General features: G+C 62.5%; 1 pseudogene; it reads right to left on the bottom strand.

Annotated features, from left to right (window-relative positions):
- Positions 1-13388: 13388 nt before the first annotated feature.
- Positions 13389-14704, bottom strand: LOC112613878 (annotated as a pseudogene).
- Between the last annotated feature and the right edge of the window lie 9233 nt (positions 14705-23937).

Here is a 23937-nt window from a genome sequence, read left to right as displayed (position 1 = left end):
CAAGCCCTTCTCCTTCTCAGCTGGCCATGGCACACAGGACCCCACTCCTCCACATGCCCAGGGTGGGCATCACTCTTTGAGCCCCGCACTCCCCCAACCCTTTGCATCAGGGCCGTCCAGGCAGCTGCGGGTGATCTGGTGACTCTGGCATGAGAGATGTGCAGACCCACCCCCTTCTGTGCCTCGACCACCCGGCCAATGGGTGGCCCTGCCCCAGGAGGAGTAGGGGTCTTCCTGCTTCCCCAGAGCTCCCTCTCCAGGCCCTGCATCCACCTCCCGGAAGTGCTGCGCTCCCCACAGCTGGGAGCAGTGCCGACCCCCTCTTCGCTCTCCTGGGGAGACACCCTCTCTGCACCGGCGGTCAGCCCCCGGGTCTCGGTGTGGGAGTGGGGATTCTGATGTTGGGGGTGCAGAGGCCGCCGCCTCATTAGCTTCTCTCGCTCTGGGATAAGAGCATGAATAGGGCCGGTTGGCTCCCCTGGACCCTGACGCCCCAGCACCTGCCCGGAGGCCCCACCCATTCTCCTCTTTTCCTTTTCTCATGAGAACCCTTTCACCCTTATCCTGCATGACCTCATTTTAGCTGATTAAATTTGCAAAAAAAGGCTGGGCTCGGTGGCTCACACCTGTAACCCCAGCACTTTGGGAGGCTGAGGCGGGCAGATCACCTGAGGTCAGAAATTCAAGACCAGCCTGGCAAACATGGGAAAACCCTGTCTCTACTAAAAATACAAAAAATAGCCAGGTGCGGTGGTGGGCGCCTGTAGTCCCAGCTACTCAGGAGGCTGAAGGGGGAGAATCGCTTGAACCTGGGAGGCGGAGGTTGCAATGAGCTGAGATCATGCCACTGCACTCCAGCCAGGGCAATGGAGCGAGACTCCATCTCAAAAAATAAATAAATAAGCAAATAAATAAATAAATAAATTTGCAAAGACGCCATCTCCGTGTAAGATCACACGCTGAGGCTCCAGGTAGATGTGAATCTGGGGGACACTGTTCAGCCCAGGACAGGCACCAACAGTAGCAGGGCAGCTACCCTGGACACCCAACCTGACTGGCACTCACCCTGGCAGGTCCCCCGGGGGCCTGGCCCCTCCACCGTGCAGCGGGGGCTCCAGCTACTTCCCTGGGGAGTCCCTGACCTGAGCTCTCCTGCGCCAGGGTCTGGTCAGGGTGGGGGCTGACTCCGTCCCTGGAGCAGGTACACTGGGCCCTGGTAGTAGGCTGGGGAGGGTTCCGGGGTCAGAGGATGATTCGGGGGCTGAAGGCAGTGATGGGTCCATTAGGCAGCAGGGGGCAGGGCAGGGGAGGGGGTGTCGAGGCCCGTAAGCAGCAGGACACAGGAGGGAGGACGTGGCACCCACAGCTGGGGTGGAGGAGGGAAGGGGTCCACAAGGTAGGTCCCTGGTGTGGAGCCTCAGGTGCCCTCCGCTGTGGCCACCGACTGCTGGGAAGTTGGTCAGCCTCACAGTGTGGCGTGGAGTTGGGCCGGGTAGGACTAGACACCCGCCAGGGGCACCCCAACTGCAGGTAGGATACCAGAAGCTGGCCTGGGGTGCAGCTGTCGCCTGGCTTACACAGGATCACCAATGGCTGCCGTGGCTCAGGCGTCCCTCTCCTGCCACGCTGGGGACAGTCACACAGGCTTTCGGGTCAGTGAGGACGCTCCAGCGGGTGTCGGAGCCTGGAGGGAGGGGAGTGGTGTCGGGCAGGCCCCCACCGAGCCTGGATAGTGGGGCAGGTGGAAGAAGGGCGTGTGCCCGGCTGTGCACTGTGGGTCTGGTGAGCATGGCCGAGGGGCACAGCTGCTCTTGTTCAGGGCTGCCATGAGTGCTCAGCCTGCCTGGCCACAAGCCGGTCACCAGGGACCTGGCGTCTGCTACCCACAGGCCTGAGGACCCCAACAGCAGTCCCAGCCCCGGCCCCGAAAAGTTGGGCAGAGGAGGGCAGGAGGCCCCTGTGTCCCTGAGACCCATCCTTGGCAGGCTGGGCTGGGCTGTGGGGGTCACACCTGCTCTGGGGGATGTGGGAGGGGGGCGCTTCCGGGCCTGCAGCTGTTGGCCCCGAGGACAGACACAGCCTCCCCGGCAACAGCTGGGCCGGAGGCTCGGGAGCCAAGAGAGACCAGAGCCGAGGCCGGCCCGGCCCCCACCAGGGATCAGTTACCTCAGCTACAGATGCCAGAGTGGGAGACTCACAGGGGGTGAGCACCAGGCTGGGGTGGGCCAGGGCTGCAGTGCTCTCCCACCCAGGCTTGGCCACAGGACGAGCCAGCCCCACCTCTGTCCGCTCAGCAATCTGCAGGGACTGCTGTCTTGCTGAGTGCAGGACGCTGACCCCAGGATGTCACCGTCTGATGCCGCCCAGGCCCTCCCCTCGGAATCCCTGCTTAGTGACCATGGCCACCCCAGCCCCTCCCACCGACCCCAGGCAGAGCATGAGGACCACGGCCACCCCAGCCCCTCCCACCAACCCCAGGCAGAGCACGGGGCCCCACCTACACCCAGCAGGTGCAGACTGGGCAGGGCAGGGTCCCAGGAGGGTGCATGCTTGGGGAGCCCCAGCACCCAGACAGTGGGGGTCCAGGGAGGAGCCGCCCTGCTGGCCACAGCGCAGTTTCCGCAGACCCCTTGCTGGCTTTGCCTCAGCACTGAGGGCCCAGCAGCACACAGTAGGTGCTCAGCAAATGGCGGGGGGTGAGGGTAAGCGAGCACTCACATGGGGAAGCACTGACTGCAGTTTCACCGCCTGCCTTGGGTTCAGAGAGTTGGGCCAGCACGCCTGGTGGCCACCACTGCCTCTGTTTCTGGGGCTCCGACTCCCAGCATCCAGCAGCCAGGGACCCGGCCTCCCCCAAGACCAGGGAGCAGCTGAGCAGCCAGGTGTCAAGTGGCAAACCCAGGCCAGGGTTGGGTGCCAGCCTGGAGGGCCCCTGTGGCAGCTGACCCCGCCCCTCCTGGTCCTGCCCACCCTCCTGGCCTGCCCAGGCTGCCACTGGCCTGAGGGTCCCAGTAAGGAGGAGCTGGAGGTGGACACTGAGGGGGCTGACGGGCCTGGGGCAGGCTGGCTGGGGCAGGGGGGCCAGGGCAGGGGGGCTGGGCCTGTCCAGTGGCCACCTGCCCTCAGAAGGATGACACCCCACTTTCTCCCCTGCCCAAGGAGGTGGGTGGGGTAAGGGTCAGACCCTGGCATCCATGTCTCTATTTCTCTTTTCCCTGAAAAGCCTGCAGACCCTCATCTGAATTGCTCTGGCAGAGCCCAGGTGGGGTGCCCCCCAGCCCACACACACACAAAGGGCCGAGATGGCGCAGCCTGGCATGTGGGCAGCCCTAGTGTCTCCAGCCTGGGGTGCTGTGTGCCTGCCCACCTGGCCACAGTCCCCAACAGCCGGTTCAGCAAAGGACAGGCAGACCCTCCCGGCCAAGGACACACTGGCCTGGCCGGTGCGGGGCCACGGGGCGGCTTGCCAGGATTTGGGGATTTCGAGCCAGCTGCTACGGCAGGTGTGGCCCGGCCAGGCAAGTCCCACTGCCGGGAGGGTCGCCCACCAGCTGCTGGAGGGTGTGGGGCAGCCGGGCTGGCCACTCGCTGGCAGCAAAGCCAGCAGAGGGTGGGTGGGGCTGCGGGGAGGTGGGAGGGTCCCAGTCACACCCCCAGGGTCCAGCTTCCCTGAGCCCTGCGACCAGGCCAGGAAGGTCAGCCGGGCCGGTTCGGGCCCTGGGTCTTATCCTGGAAACTAGGGGTTTCGATCTGGGTGTGAGAAAGCCCTCGCCACAGGGCAGGAGGAGCCCTGCACGGAACCCCCCTCCCCTGTCCTCAGGCTTGAGCCGGGCAGGACTGGACGCCACACAGCGGCGCTGCGGGGAGCCTTGGGAATTGCACGTGTGCCCCCCAGTGGCCAGCGCCGGCCGTGCTCCGCCTGAGTCCGCAGGGCCTGATGCGGGGTCCTGGGGCTTAGGGAGCCGAGGCCCGGGGTGGGGCTGCCCGGTGGTGTGGTCCTCTCAGAAGGCTGGATCAGAGGGCAGTGCTGAAAGTCTCCTTGGTCAGGAGCTGGTTTGCAGAGCTGAAGGGGAGGAGCGGGCAGGAGGTTGCCTGTGACTGTGGTCCCGAAAATCAGGCCCTGCCAACAGTCTCTGAGGGCCAGCTGGGGAGGGAAGGGCCCACACAGTGTGTTCAGAGCCGGTCCCCAGGGTGCTCGGGCTCAGCCCTTCTGGGGACAGGGGGAGATGGAGCTGAGGGGCCGAGGGGCAGCGCGCCTCGTGGTGGTGGAAGAGCCACTAGGAACACCCCGGCTTTGGTGAGGCTGCACCCCCAGAGTTAACAGCCACGCCCCAGTGTGCCAGGTGCAAGCTACTCTCCATGGGCCCCAGCCTGTTGCAGGAGCACTAAGCTCCAGGCCGGGAACGGACGGGCAGGGCTGCTGTAGGGGCTATGGCCTTGTGGGGTGAGGGTTGGTCAGGGGTGCTGGGCTGCTTTTGGGAGGCCAGGCCCCATCTGAGAGCCCAGCCATGGGACTCAAGGCCAGAGGGTGGCCAAGTTGAGGGTTGCCTGCCTTGGGGGGGCCCTGGCCCCAAACCCATCTACCTGGGGAGCAGAACTGGGGCAGGACCCCAAGGGCAGACAGAGAAGTGACCTGGTAAGGGTGACCCCAGCTCTCACTGCCTCTGCCCCAGCCCCAGTTCAGGACCCACTGGCTTCAGAGCCGCCCACCAAGCCTGACCTCGCGCAGGGACCACTTTGCCCACCAGATGGCGCCAGAGGCCGACGGTCCCGGCATCACGGTTCAAATGCGGAGACCGTCCGGTGGGGGCTGCCGCGACCCCTCCCTGGTGTGTCCAGGCCTGTCCTCGAGGGTCCCCAGGGCCAGGGCCTGGCTGGGGAGAGACCCAGGTGTGGTGGAGCTGGGGTGTCCGGCGCTGGGCAGTGGGCAGCCTGTGCCTGGGGACCCTGGTGGCACCCTGCCGGGTGGCAGAGAGCCTGGTCCCCTCCAGGAGCCCCCGCTTTCTCAGGCGGCCCTAAGCCCCTGCTGCTGTGCCTTCTGCCCCACGCCCCATCCCCCTGTTTAATTCCCCTGACGGGGTCCGGGCAAGGACGAAGCAGGGTTCCCCCACCCTGGGGCTGGGAGGAGGGAGTGGGGGCATCACCTGGCGTGGGGTCCAGGCAGATTCGGTTCACAGGGGACACAGGGGTCCCAGGGTGAGGACCCCTACGGGGCCGTTCAGGGGGCGCTCAGAGCCATGGAGAGACGCCTGGTGGGGGAGGCTTTGCCAGCAGACCCGCCCTTCCCCCACCTGGAGTCCCGGCTCCCATCAGTCCCCACGTCCTGCTCGGTGTCCGGCCTCTACCTGCCCCTGGCCGACGCTGCTATTTGTCTCTTCGGCCACAGATCCCACGTCCACGTGACGTGATCATGACAGGAGCTGTGGAGGGTCCCAGGGAGGCTGGCGCTGGGCTTGAACTTGCCCCGTGAAGGCCCCGAGTCCCGGCTGCCACATCCTGACTGCTTCGTGTGAAGGGAAGGGGGTCACAGCCACGCTCCAAGAGAGGGGGCTGCTGGCTCCCCCACCCCCACCCTCCTGTCCACCCCAACCTGCCTGGGACACCCCACTCGGAGTTGGCTGGGGGCCTCAACCCAGTCACCCAAGCTGCGTCCTGCCCCAGGAAACCCCCATGGGCCCCAACCAGTGCCCACCACAGTCCCCAGGACATTCCAGGGGTGGGAAGTGGGGGCAGGAGGCTTTACGCCTGCGCCTCGTCTGTGAACTTCAGGAGCCTCTTTGTACACTTTATAGGGCTGGAGGGGTTTTGTGTTTCAGACGGAGTCCTGCTCTGTCGCCCAGGCTGGAGTGCAGTGGTGCGATCTTGGCTCACTGCAAGCTCCACCTCCCACGTTCAACAGACTCTCCTGCCTCAGCCTCCCAAGTAGCTGGGACTACAGGCGCCCGCCACCACACCCGGCTAATTTTTGTGTTTTCAGTAGAGACGGGGTTTCACCATGTTGGTCAGGCTGGTCTTGAACTCCTGACCCAAACAATGTGCCTACCTCAGCCTCCCAGAGTGCTGGATTACAGGCATGAGCCACCGCACCAGGCCTGCTGTTTTTTGAGACAAGGCCTTGCTCTGTCCCCCAGGCTGGAGTGCAATGGTACCATCACATCTCACAGCAACCTCAAACTCCTGGGCTCAAGCGATCCTCCCACCTCAGCCTCCCCAGTAGCTGGGAGTGCAGGTGTGTGCCACCATGGCCCACTAATTTTTTAATCTTTTGTAGAGATCAGGGTCTCACTATGTTGTCCAGGTGAGTCTCTTGAACTCCTGACCTCAAGCCATCCTCCCACCTTGGCCTCCCACAAAGTCCTGGGATTACAGGCATGAGCCACTGTGCTCAGCCTAGGGTTAGAGGTTTTTTTTTTTTTTTTAATGTGTGGGTGTTTCCTGATGTCTCCCACCCCCTTTGTTGGGTCTGAGTCTCGATTCATTTTTCCAGTATTCTGAGCAGGGACTGGAGAGTGTCTTCAACGTGAGAACACTCGTCTTTTTGCAGCTTAGCCTCAGTCTCTTACCAGCTTCTATACAGAGAGGCATCATCTGGGTGATTTCCTCAGGGCTGTCTTCCAACTCCTGTATTCTCTTTGGGCCACATCTAATCTGCTATTGAAGCCATCAGTTAGGTTTTTATACCAACAGCCACATTCCTTGTGTTAAAGGTCCTGCATGGTAGTTTTTCAAATCTGCTGGGTCCTTTTCATGCTATCATATTTTTTTTCATTTCTTGTGTCTCTTTAGTCCTTTTAAACTCATGTATAGTCTTTTTTTTTTTTTGACAGTGTCTTACCCTGTGGCTCAGGCTGGAGTGCAGTGACACGATCTTGGCTCACTGCAACCTCCGCCTCCCAGGTTCAAGCCACTCTCCTGCCTCAGCTTCCCAAGTAGCTGGGACTACAGGCGCCCACCACCATGTCCTGCTAATTTTTTGTATTTTTAGCAGAGACGGGGTTTCACCTTGTTGGCCAGGCTGGTCTCGAACTCCTGACCTCAAGTGATCTGCCCTCCTCAGCCTCCCAAAGTGCTAGGATTACAGGCGTGAGCCACTGTGCCCTGCCTATCTCTTTTAATTGTTCTATTATTATTTCTGGTTCTTAAGATACTATTGACCAGGTGCAGTGGCTCACACCCGTAATCTTAGAACTCTGGGAGACCAAGGCAGGTGGATTGCTTGAGCCCAGGAGTTGGAGACCAGCCTAGGCAACCTGGTGAGACTCTCTCTACAAAAAAACAAAAAAAGTTTATTGGACTTGGTGGCACTGACTATAGTCCCAGCCACTTGGGAGGCTGAGGCAGGAGGATAACTTGGGCCTAGGAGTCCGAGGCTGCAGTGAGCTATGGTTGTGCCACTGTACTCCAGCCTGGGTGACAGAGCAAGACTTCATCTTTTTAAAAGAAATAAAATGAAACATTAAAAATTAAAAGATGCTGCCGTGTCTGCCAGTCCCTTGGGGTGTGAGCTCATCATTGTGGGCCGTTTCTTCTATGGAGCCCAAACCCAGGGGGACGCATCCCCACGGAGGGTGCACGTTTGCCTTTGCTGGAGCCTGGGTGGCCTCTATGTCCTGGTGTAGCAGGACGAGCCGCAGACAAAACTCCTCAGACACCGGATTAAAGAAGGAAGAGGTTTTTTTTTTTTTTTTTTTTTGAGGCGGAGTCTCATTCTGTCACCCAGGCTGGAGTGCAGTGGCCGGATCTCAGCTCACTGCAAGCTCCGCCTCCCGGGTTCACGCCATTCTCCGGCCTCAGCCTCCCAAGTAGCTGGGACTACAGGCGCCCGCCACCTCGCCCGGCTAGTTTTTTTGTATTTAATAGAGACGGGGTTTCACCGTGTTAGCCAGGATGGTCTCGATCTCCTGACCTCGTGATCCACCCGTCTCGGCCTCCCAAAGTGCTGGGATTACAGGCTTGAGCCACCGCGCCCGGCCGGAAGAGGTTTTTTATTCGGCCGGGAGCGTCTTCAGACTCGCATCTTTTTTTTTTTTTTTTTTTTGAGACGGAGTCTCGCTCTGTCACCCAGGCTGGAGTGCAGTGGCCGGATCTCAGCTCACTGCAAGCTCCGCCTCCCGGGTTCACGCCATTCTCCGGCCTCAGCCTCCCAAGTAGCTGGGACTACAGGCGCCCGCCACCTCGCCCGGCTAGTTTTTTTGTATTTAATAGAGACGGGGTTTCACCGTGTTAGCCAGGATGGTCTCGATCTCCTGACCTCATGATCCGCCCGTCTCGGCCTCCCAAAGTGCTGGGATTACAGGCTAGAGCCACCGCGCCCGGCCCAGACTCGCATCTTAAGAGCCAAACTCCCCGAGAAAGAAATCCTTTGCCTTTTTAAAGGCTTACAACCTTAAGGGGTCCATGTGAAAGGGGTGTGATAAACCGAGCAAGCGTGGGAAACGTGACTGGGGGCTACATGCATCAGCTAACAGAACAAAAAGTTTTACAAGGCTTTTTTTTTAATACGGTGTCTGGGATTTACAGATAACACAAGTAGTTTAGGTTGGGGTTGATGTTATTATTATTACTTTTTTTAACTCCTAGGGCCGGGTGGTGGTGCCAAGGTTGTCTGACTGTTTATCTTACTTTTATTTCTTTCTCTCTTTTCTCCTGTCTTGTGAACTAGGCAAGGTGGGGGGAGGAGGGCAGCAGGAGTAGTAGTGGTCTCCTTCCTTACTGGAACCAGACTCCATATCCCCCACCCGGTCCGCTGGCTGCCAGCGGTGCCCCATCCGTGCCCTGGTGAGAGAGGCAGCGCCCCAGGGGTACACGCACAGGCGTCAGCTTCGGGTCTGAGCCCCAGCCCGGCCCCGATCAGCTGCGTGGATGAGGGTGGGTGGAGGTTGCCCCTGCCTGGAGCCCCCACCTCCTCACCTGCAGCCTCACCTCCCTCACAGGTGTCAGGAGGGCCACGTGGGAAAACAGGTGTCATAGACCTAAAAGGCTCAGCAGAAATGCCGGTTCTCCTTGCTGCCGTTACCGCATTTATCCAGCAGCCCCGCACCACAACCCAAGGTCTAGAAGACCCTACGCCTCAGGCAGGGCTGAACAGGACAGACCTCGAAGAGCTGGTCCCCAGATCGGACCGCCAACGACCAGGCCCGATTCGCGCCTCCGGTCGGTCAGTGCCTTGGCAAGGCAGGAGCGGGCGAAACTCGCGGCCCTCCCAGGGAGCCGGCAGATGATGACTGATCCACACCCGTCCACAGGGAGCGGGTGCGACAAGGCCTGTGGCTTTCTGTGCAAGAATCGGCCCGTGTCCTCTGGGGCCCGGGATGAGGTTTTAGCACCCACTCCCGCTACCAGGGCTCAGGAGGGAGGGCCGGGGAGCCTCCATCTGGTGCTGCCGGTGGCCGCTCAGACCCAGCACGGGAGGGTTGGCAGGCCCTGGGCAAATGTGGTGATACCACTGGGAGAGCGGTCAGCAGCTGCCCCTGGCCCCGCCGTCCCTCATGAAGTTATAGACGGCGGCTCGTCAACGTCTCCGGAAATGGCAGAGAAGCTCCCAGAGCTGACGTGCAAATGAATCTTTTCTCGGGCTCGGACTACACAATTCTGCTGGGACCAAGCACAGGCCTGGCCGTCTGCTGCCCCTCTGGGCCTGGCTCTGCTGAGAGGAGGAAGCCTGGCTCTTGGGAGGGGGTCTCGGGTGCCCTCTCCATGGAGCCCACCCCCACCTGATGGTGTGCATCACCCCTCGCCCAGGACTCCATCTCCGCAGCAATCAGCTGCCTCTCCCTCCTCTGGGGCCCCCAGCTGGTCCTCACGGAGGGCTGGGTGGGACTGAGGCCTGAGCCCCAGGGGGAGCTGGCTGGTGAGCCGTGTAGCCCAGTGGTCACCGCGGCCAGCGGGGGAGGCTGAATCCCCTGCCCCAGCACTCAGAGGCTGGTGGAGTGGGTTGAACTGAGCCCCTCCAAAAACGTATGTTGAAGTCCTGACCCCGGGTGCCTGCGAGCACTGGAAATGGGGTCTTTGCGAATGATGGAGTTAAGATGAGGTCGGACGGGGTGGGTCCCAAATGCAATGACCCGCACCTTATAAGGAGGCTGCTGACAACAGGGCGAAGTCGGCCGCGTGACGTCAGAGGCAGAGACTGGAGAGAGGCAGCGGTGAGCCCAGGAACACCACAGGTGGCTGGCAGTGCAGGGCGGAACGGCCCTCCCCTGGAGGCTTCAGAGGGTGTGGCCCCGCGGACTCCTTGATCTCAGGCTTGTGGCCCCAGGGCTGCAGGAGCTGCGTTTCTGTGGCTTTAGGTCCCAGCTCGTGGGTCTTTGTTATGGCAGCCCCGGCAGACTCACACAGGTTGTGACTGCAGACAGGCCTCCCGACCTCCGGGCCTCAGTTTCCCCACCGGCCCCTGCCATGGGGTAAATGGGTCTGGGATGCTGCTTAGGTAGGGGAGCTGCACCCGCTGCCTGCCGTCCTTGCTGTGGCTGATGGGGTGGTCCCGGCTGCAGCTCTGGCCCTGGCTCCTTGAGGCCTCACACCCTTCCTGGAACCCATTGCTGGGCTCTTGGGGCCTCTGGTCACCCCGTTGGTGCTGATTGAGTCGGGACCAACACTGATCACGCTTTCAGAGGCTGTGGCCCCACGTGTGCGGCTAAGGGGTGACTCAGAGCCGGCCAGGCCCAGAGCTGATCCCAGGCTAGGAACGGCAGCAGCGATGGTGTTGGCGTCCACCACGTCCCTCCCAGGGCCTGGCCGTGGGACCAAGGGGATGTGTCTGTGGCCTCTGTGGCCTGAGAGTGGAGGTCAGCACCCAGTGGTGTGACACCTGGGTCCCTCTGTCATCTGCCTGCAACCAGTATGTCCTCGTGGGGCCTCGGGGTGACCGGGTCTCTGTTGGGCGCCCCCGGAAGACTCAGAGGCAAGGATCTTCAGGCAGAGAGTTTAGGGGTGGCCCCAGGAAACACCCGTCATCGAGGGGGTGCTATGAAGCGAAGGGGTGGGTGCCAGTGGGCAGTAGTAAGCAGGTCACCGCTGTAGGCAGACGCACTCCATCCCCTGGAGCCCCCAGGCCGTAGCACTCTGGAGCTGTCCCCACCATAGGGAAGCGGCTGGGCTGTGGTGGCTGCATCCCGGGACATCGACTCCCCAGACTCCCGGCTGTTCCCACGCCCAGGCCAGGCCTCCTGTGGTCAGAGATGGCCAGAGTCACAGGGGTTGTAGGAAGTGGCCGCAGGCACGGTCAGGGGCAGGTGGCATCTGCTTCGAGGGCCCGCGCGTGGCTTCCCTGCCCCCGCCAACTTCTGCTGTGTGGGTCCCGGGAAATTGGCGCTTGATTGCATGAGTGGCCCTGGGCTCCAGTGCATTGGATCCTGCAGCGCCGCTGTGGCCGTGGGAGGTGCTGGGGGCAGGGCTGACCCTGGGGCCTAGCTGGTTCCTCCCCGCCTGATGCCAGAGAAGGGAAGTGCTGAGAGTGTGAGGGGGTCAGTAGGGGAAGGGGGTGCAGAGGGGTGGCCAGGAGCAGAGACCCCACCCCCCTGAAGCACACACATTGGCTGCGTCTGAGAGGAAAGGAGCCCAGGGAGGTGGACGGGGCGGGCAGGGGTTGCCTGTTGCTGGCCTGGACGCCTGGGGGGCATCGTGCTGTCCTTGGGGCTGGCAGACTCTGGACCCCCAAAGCTCATGGCGCCAAACGTGACTCCCCACACCAGGCGGCGGCGGCTAGAACTGTGAGGGGAGGCAGCAGCTTCCTAGATGGGGAGGTGCTTGTCCTTTGATGAGGAGTTTGCACCTCATTCAAGTCCCCCACCTGGATCCCTGGTGAGGCATCTGGGGTCCAGCCTGGCAGGGGCCCCGAGTTTGTGTCTGTGGGGTGTGGCCTCTGGGGGAGGACAGACCCTGGTGGACACTGGTCACAGCTGAGCCGGCGTCAGGGCCACAGCCTTCACTTGCCTCAGGTCCCGGTTTCCGTACGTCACCCAGCGCCGTGCTTCTCCGCCAAGGCAGAGCCACGCCCCACCCGCGCGTTCATGCTGACTTATTACCGACTCTTCTTGAGTGAGAGGAATTCTCTCCCAATGCCATTAGGCTTTCAGCTTCCAAATGAAATGCAATGGCTGACGAATCACTCAATGTCAATGTATTAGGAAAGATGTACCTATTTGCATCCGATGAGCAAAATGCACGTTTTTATTGATTTAAAAGTTGACTGAGGCGAATAAATCAGGGAAAATGGCTCCTTATTCATTTCCCTCCGAGCAGCAAACTAAGCAACTTGAAAGAGCTTTGAATGAGTCAACAACAAAACGCCCCTAAATGTGGAAACGTGAAGGGCAAACATCTCAGCCTCGCTCTCGACGCTCACTGAGGACGTAGCCTGCCTCCTGCCCTGGGAAGCTGGGGGCTGTGGAGGACCCCGGCCACGTGGACATCCAGCCGTATCCCAACGTCTCCAAGGGGAGACGGGGTCCCCAGCAAGCCTGTCTGGATTAGCCAAGATGAAGGACTTCAGGAGTCATCAGAGATGGAACTGCCAGGCGCGGTGGCTCAAGCCTGCTATCCCGACACTTTGGGAGGCCAAGGCGAGAGGATCACTTGAGCCCAAAAGTTCAAGGCCAGCCTGGGCCACACAGGGAGACCCCCATCTCTAAAAATATTTTTTTAAAATTAGCCAGGTCTGATGGCACCTGTAGTCCCAGCTACTCGGGAGGCTGAGGTGGGAGGATCGCTTGAGCCCAGGCGTTAGAGGCTGCAGCGAGCCACGATCCTGCCACGGCATTCCAGCGACAGGTGAGAGAGATCCTGTCTAAAAAATACGTCACAACAACAGAGAGAGAGGGAGGGAGGAGCCTGCACGGGCTGAACTATTTTAGCGTCCTGGGGCTGCCGTAACGCAGGCTTACAACACCAGAAATTTATTCTCTCCCAGTTCCGGACGCCACAAGTCCAGAAACAAGGTGTGGGCAGCGCCCAGCGCTCTCCCTCTGGAGGCTCTGGGAGGATCCCTCCCTCCCTCTTCCAGCTCTGGGGGCTCCACACCCCTGCTGCGGCCGACGCTCCAGTCCCTGCCTCTGTCTTCACAGGGCCTGCTCTGTGCCTCTGTCTCTGTCTCTGTTCTGCTCTGCTCTGCTCCTCACGGACGAACACCAGTGATAGACTTGGGACCCAGCCTCAATCCAGGGTAACCTCACCCCAAGATCCTTAATTACATCTGCAAAGCCCCTATTTCCAAGGAAAGTTGCATTCGGAGGTTCTGGGTGGACATGAATTTTGGGGGCAGGACACTGTCCAGCCCAGTGCCAGGAGCCGCTGTGGGCCGGGCCCTTTGACTCTTGCAAGCCCACGACTCTTGCAAGCCCACAAGAGCTGCAAGGAGGAGGGCTTCCTAGAGGAGGTGGCCCAGCTCGTCAGAAAACCAGCACGTCTTCCCCTTGGGTTCTGGGACCAGCGCTTTCAACGAGAAATCCTTCTGGGCCAGGCTGATCCCAGCGGAGACCCTGCGGCGCGCCATGCCCGGCCTGGGGCGGAGGTGAGACAGGCCGCGCACCTCCAAGCTTTGACACGTCCTTCCTCCAAGGGGTGGAGGCTCCACAGGCCCCGCACGGTGAGTGCAGGTCGGGGGTGGGCCGTGGGGTTGCGGCCCGCAGGGTTCTCGGGAGGGCGCGGGGCTGGGGGCAGCCGAGACGCGCTTCCGTGGTGAGTGGAGAAGCAGCTGGGGGTGGCCTCCGGCGCCGGAGAGAACTGGGTGATGAAGCCCGGGAGAGGCGTGGGGGGCCCGAAGCGCGCCCCGGTGCGAAGGATTCCAGCTTGGCGCCTGCAAAAGGCTGCGCTGCGCCGCCGGGGAGGGAGGGTCGGAGGCTGCCGGGGGTTGCGGGATGAAGAGCGGGGGGCAGTTTAACGCAGCGCATCCACCGCGGAGGCAGGAACGGCAGGTGGTGCGATTCCCACCAGGACCTTTGCCATAGAAACCCCGCGTTTCTGAGGGGCTGGAGGCGCCGGAGACGTGTCCGCGGGACGGCGTGAACCTGCGGCCGCAGCGGCGGGTCCGGATGGAGATGGGCCGCCCGAGCGCGCGCTGCACCGGCTGTTTCCTGGGCTTGGTTCCCGTAGCGGGGTCGGCCCTCGCCCCTGCATTTGGCGGACTTGATGCGGAGCCCGAGCGTGGCTGCTGGCCCGGGGCGGGGAGGGGCCCTCTAGATCGGGGGTCCCACGGCTGGGCTTGGGGAGCCCACTTGGCCTTCTCTGGTCCGGAGTTGCAGGTGGGGCCGCCTCAGGAAGCTGCTGTACCTGCGGGAGCCCGGACCGTGCTGGGGGGACGCTGTGGTTTGACTTCTGGGGCTGGGGGCTGCACGGGTGGGTCGGGGTCTGTCTGGGTTGGGGTCCGCGGCCGCGTGGCGTCTGGCTTGGGGGTCCTCAGCCACATGCCATTTGGGTCAGGGTCGGGGTCTGCAGCTGCGTGGTGTCCGGCTCTCACGGCCCCCGTGCCTGGACTTCGCTCTCCAGCCATTTCCTCTGCATGTTTCCCTGGGATTCAGGGTGGTGGAGGTGGACACCCCCCCAAAACCTGCCAGCCCTGGTCTGTGATGCCTGGATGGAGGGGCCACAGCCACGCCGGCTCCCAGCCTCTTCCCAGACACCCTGGCCCCTGGATGCACCTGGACGTCCACCGTGGGGGCGTGTCGTCCCTGAGCACCCCCCACACCCGCTCCGTGTGGCTCTGCATCCCTACCCAAACCTCGTGTGGAAATGGAGTCTGCAGTGTGGTGCTGGGGCCTGGTGGGGAGTGACTGGGTATCAGGGGCGGATTTCTCGTGAATGGCTTGGCCCCATCCCTCCTGGTGCTCTCCTCGAGATGGTGAGTGGCCGTTTAAATGTGTCCGGCACCTGCTCTGTCTCTGGTTCCTGCTCTTGCCATGCGAGACGCCTGCTCCCGCTTCTGCCTTCCAGCACATTTGGAAGCTTCCTGGAGCCTCTCCAGAGATAGAAGCAGCTATGTTTTCCATACGGCCCGGAAAGCCTGAGCCAATTAAACTCTTTTCTCTATAAATTACCCAGTCTCGGGTATTTTTTTTTTGGTGGGGGGTGGGAGTGGACAGTGTCTCGCTCTGTCGCCCAGGCTGGAGTGCAGTGGCGCGATCTCTGCTCAGTGCACCCTCTGCCTCCCAGGTTGAAGCGATTCTCCTGCCTCAGCCTCCCAAGTAGCTGGGATTACAGGCATCCGCCACCACACCTGCTAATTTTTATATTTTTAGTAGAGACGGGGTTTTACCATGTTGGCCAGGCTGGTCTTGAACTCCTGACTTCATGATCCCCCCCACCCCAGCTTCCCACAGTGCTGGGATCACAGGCGTCAGCCACCGTGCCTGGTCGCGGGTATTTTCCAGCAGTGCAAGGAGAGACCACCACACCTGGTGAACGCTCCGGACGGCAGTAACTGAGGCACACCTGGGGGTGCCTCTGCGGCAGACACACCTGAAGGTGGTTGGGGTTCCCAGTGAGGGAATCTGGGAGGAGCCAACCAGAGACCCAAGTCCTCTCTATGAGGAACATCTGAACCCTGGCCGTCCTGTGGAACCCGGACCATGCTGGGGATTGAGACCCTTTGTTTTGGGCTCAATGGAGGCTGTGGGTGGAGGTTGTTGGGGGAGGATGGAGGCTGTGGGTGGAGGTTGTTGGGGGAGGGTGGAGGCTGGGGGTGGAGGTTGTTGGGGGAGGGTGGAGGCTGTGGGTGGAGGTTGTTGGGGGAGGATGGAGGCTGTGGGTGGAGGTTGTTGGGGGAGGATGGAGGCTGTGGGTGGAGGTTGTTGGGGGAGGGTGGAGGCTGTGGGTGGAGGTTGTTGGGGGAGGATGGAGGCTGTGGGTGGAGGTTGTTGGGGGAGGGTGCTAAGTGAAAATGCTGTAGGATAGGCGTGCTTCTTGCAGTGGTTGTGGTTTTTGCAGTGGTTGTGGTTCTTGCAGTGGTTGTGGTTCTTGCAGTGGTTGTGGTTTTGTGGTGGTTGTGGTTTTTGCAGTAGTTGTGATTGTGGTTTTTGCACTGATTGTAGTTCTCCTGCCCCGCCTGCTGCCGCTGGACCCTCTCCCCCGTGTGTAGCCTCCGATAGGACCCCATGTCTGGATCCTGGCACTGGGTCTCCTCTGGCCTCATGAGACTGGTGCCGTCCCCACTGGAGCTGACAGGGGTTCGGCTCCCGGCTTCCTCCGTCTCTGGATGAGTTGGCAGCTGCTCCTGTGCAGGAATGCCCACGGCCTTTGGCATCATACGGGGTCTGGATCCTGGCTGTGACCCCTCCCCCAGTGACCTCCTGCGGGACTGATGGCCAGAGAGGGGGCCTGTCGGGCCTACACCGCCCCTCCCGCCATCAGCCACCCTGAGTTCTGGGCAGGAGTCCCCTTGCCTCGGTCCTACCCACCCAGAAGGATCCAGTGAGGCGACGCCCGCCTGGGACGCCGTAGAGGTCAAGCCCAGCACTGTGAGGCTTAGTGGCTGCCGGGAGCCATGGCAACCGGATGGTGGCTGGATGGACTCCGCAGGGACAGTCCTCAGACCCCTCTCCAGGGACCCCACCCTAGCTGTGACCTGTCCACAGCACCTGTACTGTGACACCCTCTTTGCTGTCCGTATGGCTATGAGGGCTGCCCTTTGCATGTCCATTCCCGAGTCCCAGCCCTACAGCAGCGCTGGGCTCACCTGGCCCCTCTGTGGACGCTGCCTCTGTGGACGCCGCCACTGCGGACACCGCCACTGTCTGTATGGTGGGATGTTAATAGTCTCCGCGTCATGTGGCTGTTAATTTTGGAAGCTCGCCCCCTTCCTCCTCCCCCACTACGGTCCTGCCTTCACACCCCACTGCCTGAGTCAGCGCCCACAGCTGTACCGGATGCTGGGTTTGGCCCCAGCTGAAGGGCTGGTGTCCTGCATGCAGCCGGGGACCTGGTAATGGGGCTGTGCCATCTGTGTGAACGGCCTCAGCTGCTTCCCCCTTCCCTGCCCAGGCTGAGTCCACAGCCCCAGATAGCAGTGCCCCAAGAGCTGCCTGGCATACCCGGGGAAGAGGGTGAATCTCGCCTTATGGGAGCCTTTGCCAGGAGTGGGGCTGCCTGGTGACCACGTGAAGCACCTCCCAGGATGAACCAGGATGCTGCCAATGCTGAGGCTGGGCCAGGACTCCCAAGGCCTCATTGTCTGGGATGAGGTGGGTTCCAGCTGGGCTGTGGCAGGGACCAGGAGGAACCTGCATCTGCCCTGATCTCCCTCCTCACGCCTGCAGAGCCCTCCCCTGACCGGACAGCAGGGTGTCACACCTGCAGAGCCCCTCCCCGACCAGACAGCAGGGTGTCCTGGGTGGGACCCGGCCCGAGCATCCAGAAACTCAGCTCCAAGCCAAGACTCTTACCCTCTCTGAGCCTCAGTTTCCCCATTTTCAAATGATGCCCAGGAGAGCAGGACCCACCCCCCAGCTGGGCCTATCAGAGTGCTGGCACAGGCCTGAGGCCTCTCCTGGGTGGTACAACCCACTGCCCTAGCCCCAGTGGGACCGGGGGGGCCCCATGATCCCCCAGGAGTGTGAGGATCTCGTGTGGGGGTCTCTCACCAGCTCCAGACGCCAAGTTTCCAGGGCATATTAACTCAAATTCCTCATCCTCACCTTCCCCCAAGTGCAGGCCTGGCTGTGGCCAATACCTGGGGCTGGGAGGGGTCAGGTCTTTGGTACCTGCTCTGTCCCTGGCATCTGGACCAGCGCCCAGCACAGTAACGTCCCTTAAGCCCGTGCGAGGTGAGGGCCTCAGCACTGCCCCTGCCTCCCATCCTGAAGGCTGGGGTAGCCTGGGAAGCTGCATTTTATTTTTTTGTTTGTTTTTTTGAGACGAAGTCTCGCTCCGTCACCCGGGCTGGAGTGCAGTGGCCGGATCTCAGCTCACTGCAAGCTCCGCCTCCGGGGTTTACGCCATTCTCCTGCCTCAGCCTCCCAAGTAACTGGGATTACAGGCGCCCGCCATCTCGCCCGGCTAGTTTTTTGTATTTTTTAGTAGAGACGGGGTTTCACCGTGTTCGCCAGGATGGTCTCGATCTCCTGACCTCGTGATCCACCCGTCTCGGCCTCCCAAAGTGCTGGGATTACAGGCTTGAGCCACCGTGCCCGGCCTGGAAGCTGCATTTTAATGAGTACCCCATTTTAACAGAGTGCCCACTGAGGCCTGAGACCACGGCCAGGAGGGTCAGCCACCCCCAGGGCCCCAGGGGCGGGGCTCAGGCCCCTGCAGAAGGCCCCATCCTTGAAACCCTTCGAGGGTCTCCCTGCTTCTCGCTGGACTCCGGGCCATGCTCTGCCCTTGGCAGCTGCAGCCTGCACCTCACTCCAGATGCCTTAGTGGGAAGCCCCTGCTGCCGGGTCCCCAGGCTGGAATCCGCAGGACTTCGGGGCACCCTGTGCTCTTGGGGACGCTCTGCGGTGGTTCCCTGAGGAGCTCAGACACCAGGACACCGTCACAGCCCGGTCCCGGCGACACACGCCTGCAGCATCTGCACCAGCGTCTTTCTTCTCTTGTCGGGAGGCTGGTGACCTGCTGTGCTGCACCAGCCAGGACCGGGAGGTGCACGTGGACCCGTGTTTATTGGAATCCTGCTGTGATCAGACCCGGGGATGATGTTGAGACCCGCCAGGCCCCGTGGCCTCCTGTGAGCATCCGCAGGCGGTTGGGGGCAGCAGGCGGTGGAACAAGTGTGGGGCGGCCGGAGCTTCCCGGAGGAAGGGTGGCTTGAGCTGCCGGAGGAGTTACCTGCAGAAAGGGAGGTGGGTGCACCAGGCAGGGGGACAGCCAGGGCAAAGGCCTGGTGCTCAGAGGGTCACGGGGGCAGGGGAGCCCTTCGGAGGAGTAGAGGGAGGGCCCTGTTGGCTGCAGGACAGAGCACCCCACACTCCTCCTGGCCACCATCCCCAGGGCCTGGCCCAGTCCGGGGACTAAGACGAGAGGCCTCTGGGGTGTTCCAGGTGAGCTGGAGTCAGCCTCTGTCGCTTTTGAATAATTACAGGGGAGCCTGAGCACAGTGAGCACGCCTCTGCCTGATACGGGAGGGGCACGGCCTTGTGTCTGGGAGCTGCTGGCCTCAGCTTCAGGAAAGGGGGTGTCATGGGCAGTAGGACAGGTCACAGCTAGGATAGGGTCCCTGAAGAGGGGTCTGTGGACCATCCCTGCGGAGTCCATCCAGCCACCATTCGGTTGCCATGGCTCCCAGCAGTCACTAATCCTCACAGTGCTGGGCTTGACCTCTGCAGCGTCCCAGGCGGGCGTCACCTCATTTGATCCTCCTGGGGTGGGTGGGATTGAGGCCAGGGGACTCCTGCCCAGAACTCAGGGTGACTGATGGCAGGAGGGGCAGCATGGGGCCGACAGGTCCCCTCTCTGGCCATCGGGCCCCCAGGAGGGCCCAGGTGCTTGGGGGTGGAGGGTGTCCCGGCTTGATGTTGGGGATGTGAGTAAATCCAGCACCCACAGGGCTGAGCTCCCACTGGGCGCTGGGCCCTGACTCTCACACCGGACCCTGCACCCCTGGGGCGCCCAGCGATTCCAGAACAGTGGGACCCCAGAGGCTTCTCAGGGAGCCCCAGAACATGATGGATGGGGGCCCAGGTACAAGGTGGCAGGAGCTGGAGGAACACAGCCGGGAGCTGAGGCAAGAACTGCGAGGATGGCGGGAGGAGGCTGAGGGGAGGGGCAGCAGATGAGATGGGGGAGGAGTTGGGGCCACAAAGAGGTTCTCAGAGGATCTGCCTCGGGAAGCTGCTGCTGGCAGGGGTGGGGGGATAGAGCCCAGGGACCTCCAGAGAGGGTGGAAAGGCTTATGGGGAGGATTCTAGCAGGGGCCCTGGGCCCAGCCTGCAGCCTCCCCTGAGGGCCTGGCCATGGCCGCAGGCTGGGCAGGAGGGGAGGGGACCTTGGGGCTGGGTGCCGTGGTCCTCTAAGCACTCTTGCTTGATGATAAAGGCAATACATCCTCCTTGTAGAACAAGTAGAAACAGTGAAAAGCTTAAAGGTGTGAACATGGTCCTGGTACCCGGCCTTCCGTGGGAGCTGCTGGTGCCTCTTCAACATGAGCCTGACCAGTGGGAGCTGACCCCACCTGTGAACAGACAGCAGGCGGCTATTCCCACCTCCCTCAGAGAGGGGCCCGGGGCCTTCAGAGTTCTGCTGTCACCTGGGGGCCCCTCACTTCAGTCAGTGGCGGGGCTCCCTGGGTCGGGGCGGGGCAGGGGAGGGGGCTGGGGGACCTCCTGGAGGGAAAATGTCCGGTGATCCGCAGCCTCCGTGCTCAGCGGAGCGAGGCGCTCAATCCTGCTTGTTACCATCAGCGGCGCTCACGGGAGGCTCCACGGACTGGGGGATCAGCATCCCGGGAGCTTGTCACGAATGCAGATTCCCAGGCCCTGACTGCCGGGGGAGTCGGGGGCCCAGCTCGAGGCCCAGGGATCTGCTTTGAGGACCCAGGTGACTGCCGCCTGCTTGAGAACCCCAACTGAGGTGAGGGACTAAGGTGTACCCATGGATTCATTTCAGTGGAAGTAAAAGTAACAACTTAGCGGGTATCTTTAGACTATATTTAAATATGTGTGGGATCCACAAATAAGCCATGGTTAAAACCCAAATGGACTGTCCTGGAAATCCCACGACCACGGATCGCCTCTCGCTCGGGCTGCCTGCCGCCCCCCCAGCCTCCACCCACCCACTTCTCTCCGCAATCCCAGCCCACGCCTCAGAGACGCCTGCAGAGCCCCTGACCCTCTCCCCTTGAGCAAGGACCCTCCACCCTCTTGAGACTCTCCAGGAGGGACCCCCTGGCCGCCTGCTGGCGGCAGGACCCCCACCCCAAGCTGGGGTCTACCTCAGAGCAGACAGCAAGAAAATAGGGTGGGGGCGCAGACGACCATGGGGTCACTGCCAGTGGGAGCAGGGCTGTGGGCCAGTCCGCGAGGGTTCCGGGAGGCCAGACGTGGGAGCCGGGAGTGGGGCAGGTGCAGCGGCCCCGCCCCGCCCCCACCCGACACTGGCCCCGCCCCCGCCCCGCCCCGCCCCGCCCCCACCGACACTGGCCCCGCCCCGCCCCGCCCCGCCCCGCCCCCACCGACACTGGCCCCGCCCCGCCCCCGCCCCGCCCCCGCCCTGCCCCGCCCCCTCCCAGCCGGTGCCCGAGAGCCCGGAGCCAGCGCCGCGCGGACATCGGGGCTCCCCCGGCCAGAGGGCGCTGCCGCCCAGGTGAGTGCCGCCCGCCCCCGTCCCCTTCCCCTTCCCGCGCGGGCGCCCCCCGCCCTCTGCTGTTGTCCCCGCTGGGGGTCTCACCCTGTGTGCGCAGCCCCGGCCCGGGGTCCTGCCGTGCGCCCCCAGCCTGCTTCGTGCACTGTCCCCCGAGCGCCCTCCGCACACCGCGGGGCTCTCCTGCTGCCGCCCGCCGGGGGTCTCTCCCCTCCCGCTCCATCCACTCCCAGCAGCTGCATCCCTCCCATCGCCTGCCCCGCCCGCCACAACTCACCGTCTGCAGGCGGCCGGTCTGCCAGGGTCAGCCCAGAAGCCACAGGGGACCCAGATGGCCCCACTCTGCCCACCGTGCCGCTCCCGGCCTCACCTCGCCACGACGGGGGCCACAGCGGGGCTGGCCCCTGGAGCTGGAGGAGGGTGGGGAGGGCTGGGGAGGGCTCGGCGCCTGGGGTGGAGGCTGGGAGTGGCACTCAAGCCACAAGGAGCCACTCGGCCACGGAAGGAGAGTCCCAGGGTGCCCATGGCACCCGGCGAGGGGAGGATCCACAATTTGGGTACCGGGGGAGGCAACTAGTGCCCGCGCCCAGCTGGGTCGGTGAGCTCCTGGAGGGCAGCAGGCAGAGGCCAGCGCCCAGGGGCCCTGTGACCTGGCACCCACAGATGGGTTCCCTGAGACCCAGGACTAGGGAGGCTGCGGTGCCACTCCGCCCACTGTGAACACAGCCCCCTCCTGTCCAAGGCACCGTGTGTGCCTGGAATCCTCCTGGTGTCTTCACCCTCCCCAGAAAAGAGAACATGCCCCTGGGGTGTGTGCCCTTGGCCCTCTACCCCCACCCCAGACTTGCCCACGTGCCCGACCCGCTGTCCCCGGCCTGCCAGCCTGCTTGGGGCCCTCTCAAGGGCGAGACTGGAGTGCATGCTGACAGAAGCTGGGGATGGTTCCATCGCGGTTGCGCTCTTTCTGAAGGGAGCGATTCTGGGCGATGTGGGTGGGGACTGCCAGAGCCTCCTGGGCAGAAACTGGTCAAAGGCACCAAGGACAGGGGCCCAGCGTCGATTTCCAGGGCGAGACCCAGCGGTGCTCCGAGGAGGTGCCTGGTGTGGAGGGTGGCCTGAGAAGCACTCGCAGGATCCCTGCTGCTGCTGCTCCAGGCTGGCCCACACCTGCCTCAGTTTCCCATTCTGGGGAGGGTATGTGCCCCTGGCCACAGGCTGCCACAGGGGCAGATGGCGTGTATGTGGGGCACAGGCAGAGGTGCCATTGGCTGCACTCACAGAGCTGGACCCCAAGGGGGAAGGGGCCTGCCACCAGCCTACGCTTACGACAGAGGAAACAGGTCAGAATGCTCGTTCTGGGAGCACAGGCTTGGCTCGGGGGACGTTGGAGGGGCTGGAGCCTGTAGTCTTAGCTAGGGTGTCCGCCCACGTTTGCTCCCACCCAGCACACATTGGAGGAGCCCGGGGGGGGGGAGGTCTGCAGCCTCTCCAGGGTGGGACGTGGGCCCCAGCCGTGCGAGCCACTGCCTCCCTGAGCGGCAGGTTCCGCAGCCCCTCCAAGCTGCAGCTGCGTCGCTGCCCCCCGTGAAGGACCCAGCTCCCGAAACTCGCGCTGGGCTAGCCTGCAAGGGGTTGGCTGGCACAGGCTAGACCTCTGCCTAGTCATGGAGGACTTGGCTCTGAGGCCCCATCTCTGGTCGCAGGCCTCTGTGAAGACTCTGCCCCCTTCTCCCAGGAGCCAGCGCCCTACTGGATGCTGGGGAGATGCTGGGCTGCTTAGGGCAGCTTGTGGGAGCAATAATTGAGCGCCCAGTGTATGCCTGACACTACACACAGCACCCTACACACAGAAGCTCACTCAGTTGCATCTGCTCAGCGACCCTACGGTTTGCAGGAGCTGCCTAGATGCTGGGCTGGGAGAAGCCCGTGACTTACCCCAGACTACGCAGCCCATGTGGAGGGTGGGCGGGGGCTGGAGTCTCTCCCAGTGCCATGTCAGGCTGCATGCTGGGTAAGCAGATCCCTTCCTGGCCGAGGGCTGGGGATCAGAAAGCTCCCAACACTGCCCCCAACCAGTGAATCCCCCCGCCCACAAGGGACAGAGCAACCAGGACAGTTTCCCGGTGAGTGCATAATTTTATGATTCAGAAGATTACTGCTTCCAAATAATGGCTCTTGCAGAATTATGTTCCAAGAGTCAGGTACAGCAATAATGGTCTATTTTTGTTCTTTGCTGCTCTGAAGTCTAACTCTGGAGTTGGAGCACTGGGGGCCGCAGAGCGGGGGACCTGGCAGCCTGTGGAGCCCCTTGCTGGGCTCTGGGCATGGGAGTGGCCTTGGAGGAGCCCTGAGTGCTTCCTCTGAAGCTATGAAGCTACAAAGACAGGGGTTTGATTTTAGCTGCTTGGGAGGCTGAGGCAGGAGGATCGCTTGAGCACAGGAGGTCGAGGCTGCAGTGAGCTGTGATCGCACCACTGCACTCCAGCTCGGGCAACAGAGCGAGACCCCATCTCAAAAACAAAAAATCAAACAGGCATTTGGGAACCACATGTGCTGGGGACCCAGGGCCTGTGTAGGAGATGGACCAGAGCCTGGCAGCCGCCCTCTCCCTGCCCCAGTGTCAGCGGCTCCTCTGTCGGCTCCACCTGACCTCCTTGGTATGGAGGAATGGGCTGGAAGTGCCTCCCCCGGGAGGGCTGCAGCTCAGAG

The sequence above is a fragment of the Theropithecus gelada genome, chromosome 20 (genome assembly GCF_003255815.1).
Source record: "Theropithecus gelada isolate Dixy chromosome 20, Tgel_1.0, whole genome shotgun sequence".
Lineage (NCBI taxonomy): Eukaryota > Metazoa > Chordata > Mammalia > Primates > Cercopithecidae > Theropithecus > Theropithecus gelada.
Note: the sequence above shows the minus strand (reverse complement) of the source record. Positions and strands in the feature narration are given on the sequence as shown.